The sequence below is a fragment of the Heptranchias perlo genome, unplaced genomic scaffold (genome assembly GCF_035084215.1).
Source record: "Heptranchias perlo isolate sHepPer1 unplaced genomic scaffold, sHepPer1.hap1 HAP1_SCAFFOLD_49, whole genome shotgun sequence".
NCBI lineage: Eukaryota > Metazoa > Chordata > Chondrichthyes > Hexanchiformes > Hexanchidae > Heptranchias > Heptranchias perlo.
The window spans coordinates 6,442,166-6,445,273 of NW_027139505.1; the positions used below are offsets into that span (position 1 = coordinate 6,442,166).

At 42.0% G+C, this 3,108-nt stretch overlaps 1 pseudogene; it reads left to right on the top strand.

Annotated features, from left to right (window-relative positions):
* The first annotated feature begins 1,391 nt into the window (after window positions 1–1,391).
* On the top strand, window positions 1,392–2,805 carry LOC137313891 (probable G-protein coupled receptor 139; annotated as a pseudogene).
* The last annotated feature ends 303 nt before the right edge of the window (window positions 2,806–3,108 follow it).

Consider the following 3,108-nt stretch of genomic DNA (forward strand, 5'->3'; position numbering starts at 1 on the left):
GAATTCGGGGACAAGTAGCAGAATGGATAGCAAGCTGTGTGCACAACAGAACAAAAGAGAGTCCTGGTTAAAGGTGGTTACTCAGACTGTCAAAAGGTGTGAAGTAGTATTCCACAAGGATCGGTGCTGGGTCCACTGTTGTTCACCGTTTACATAAACGATTGGGACTCGGGAATCGCATGTAGAATTTCAAAATTTGCGGTAGTCACCAAATTGGGGGATCGTTAATATCGAAAAGGACAGCGGCAAGATATAGGGAGACATTAATAAACTTGTAGAATGGGCGTGCAATTGGCAAATCAATATCAAAATAGATAAATGTGATGAATTGCATTTTGGCAGGAAGAACGATGGGGTACACACTGCTTGGATAATAAGAGTCGAAAAGCGGTCGAGGAGCAGAATGATCTGGGGGTACAGATGCACAAATCACTAAAAGTTGCAATGCAGCTTAATGCATTAACAATAGCAAACCAAGCACTGAGGTTCATTTCTCGGGGGATAGAATTGAAAAATAGAGAAGTCATTGTAAATTTGTAGTGAACCTTGGTTGGACCAAACTTGGAGAATTGTGACCGGTTCGGATCTCCATATTCTAGAAGTTATATATAGGCACAGGAGAGGGTGCAAAAAATATTTACTGGGATGATAACAGAAATGAGAGTTTATACCGAGCAGGAAAGATGGAGCATGCTGGAGATTTTTCTCTCGAAAAGAGAAGTCTCATGGGTGAATTGATAGAGGTCTTTAAGATTATGAAAGGATTTGATAGGTTAGATGTGGAGAAGATGTTTCCACTTGCGGGGGAGAGGAGAGCTCGGGGTCATAAATATGAGATAGTCACTAATAAATCCAAGAGAGTATTCACGAGAAACGTCTTTACTCAGAGAATAGTGAGAATGTGCAATTCATTCACAATGAGTAGTTGAAGTGACTAACACGAAGCTAGATAAAGACCTGGGGGCGGGAAGGAATAGAAGGATATTCTGATAGTGTAAGATGAAGGATGGAGGGTGGACGCTCGTGTAATGCACAATCATGGACCTGTTGGACCGAATGGCCTGTTTCTTTACTGAACATTTTAGGTAAGGAGTAGCATCAGTACTGGGAGATTCCACTTTCCATTTGTAAAGATTTTTAAAATTGTGTATTCTTTTAAACTGTCCAATAACCATTTCAACTCTTTCTCCGAATGAGACGTATCAAAAAAAAAAAACAGCTTAACTGAGTCTATTTGTTAAGTGACTGTAACTAATGTTAATTATGATGTAACCTGATTGACTCCCTGGAGGATTGATGCGTGTATAAATATAGGGATCCCTTCTTCCGCCTCAGCCGTGCGGTAGTCAGTGTCTTTCATCTCAGGCAGAATTCAACCATTCTCACAGAAAATGGGGCAAGTAACTATTCTGATGATAAAAGAGATTTACTACCCGATTCTCGCAGCCGTCGGTGTCCCAAGTGAGCCATTTTAAACTGATTGTTGTTAATCGCTGTTAACTGTCTCACTATTCTTACCGCATGTTGGACAAGGTAACTTTTTTCCCGAATGTCAGCATCACACTGTCGGCATTTACTGAAACCAACTGGTGAACAGCAGGTCCGCGTTCCCCTTAATCCGATAATTTTACTGATGTGACAGTGATATTTCAAGTTCCAACAAAGTATTTCAGTCGTTTTCCGGACCACTTGTCACTTTGCGCATAGTGAGCGCTGCAGCAGCTCATTACACTGTGTGGGTAGGTTTCCCAGGTAGTGACTCAAATATTAATCCTGCTCTCACACTACTCCGTCTTGATAATCACTCTGAATGTTAAAATGCTTTAAAAATATATCTGCATGGTTAATTCAATCAAACACTGGAGAATTATTTATCTTCTCTTTCTTTCTTACAGCCAACTTGGTGACAATTGTGATTCTCTTCCGAGGAAATTGCGGACTTTCCAAGTGTATCTCTGGCTACATGGTGGCCATGGCAACAGCGGATCTACTGGTCATGATCATCAATATAATCGTGTATTATATTTTAAGTTACCACTTCCCACTTACATTCCTCTCCCACACTCCCGTGTGCAAGTTCATTCTATACATGACTGTTGTCACCCTCGATTTGTCTGTTTGGTTCACCGTCTCCTTCATATTTGACCGTTTTGTATCTCTCTGCTGCCAGAAGTTTAAAACACGTTATTGCACGGAGAGAACTGCGGCCGCGGTTAGAACAACGGTCTCTGTTCTGGTGTTGTTAGAGGGGATCCCCTTTTTGTTTGCATATGAACCTCAGCAAATAATTAACAAAGTGCAGTGGGGCTGCCAGTCAAGTGTGACTTTTGTTCCTCCCCTCCAGGTGCAGCGTACGTCTGGTTTCACAGCGCATGGGTCGTTTGGCTTCCTTTTACTTTCATTGCCTTTTTCAATTATTTAACCGTCCGACGGATTTTAGTGGCCAATAAAGCCCGCAGGGGACTCCGGAGTCACAGCAGTGAGAATCAGAGTGATCCAGAGATGGAGAAGTGAAGACAATCCATCATTTTACTCTTCAGTATATCGGGAACTTTTGTACTGTTGTGGCTGACAGCTGCCGTGAATTTTGTGACGACCAGATTGACAAACACCGCTTATTACCGAGGCGACCGCACAGACCCGAGATATATCGCTACAGAAACTGGAGCAGTTCTGAAGCTTTTGAGCTCCTGTCAAAACACGTGTATTTATGCAGCGACCCAAAGGAAATTCAGAGAAGAGCTGATGAATGTGTTGCAATCTCCCTGGACACGAATTCTGAGATTGGTTGGAAAATGGGAATAAAAAGAATGAAGCCAAACGAGAGCTTCCTCTTGTAACTAAAGTTCCATTTCAACTCATTTTTCGGTGGAGAACAAGCGGCTTTCTGGTCATGGGAAAATGATAGATTTCTTTTGTAAACACTTCACAGTATTATATTATCATAGTAGGTACAACGCAGGTGGAGGCTATTCGGCCCACCGTGACTGATGAGGCTCTTTGAAAGTGCTATCCAATTCATCCCATTTCCCTGCTCTTTCCCAATAACCCTGTATTTTCCTCCTTTAAATATTAATCCGATTCCCTTTTGGATGTTACTATTTCTTC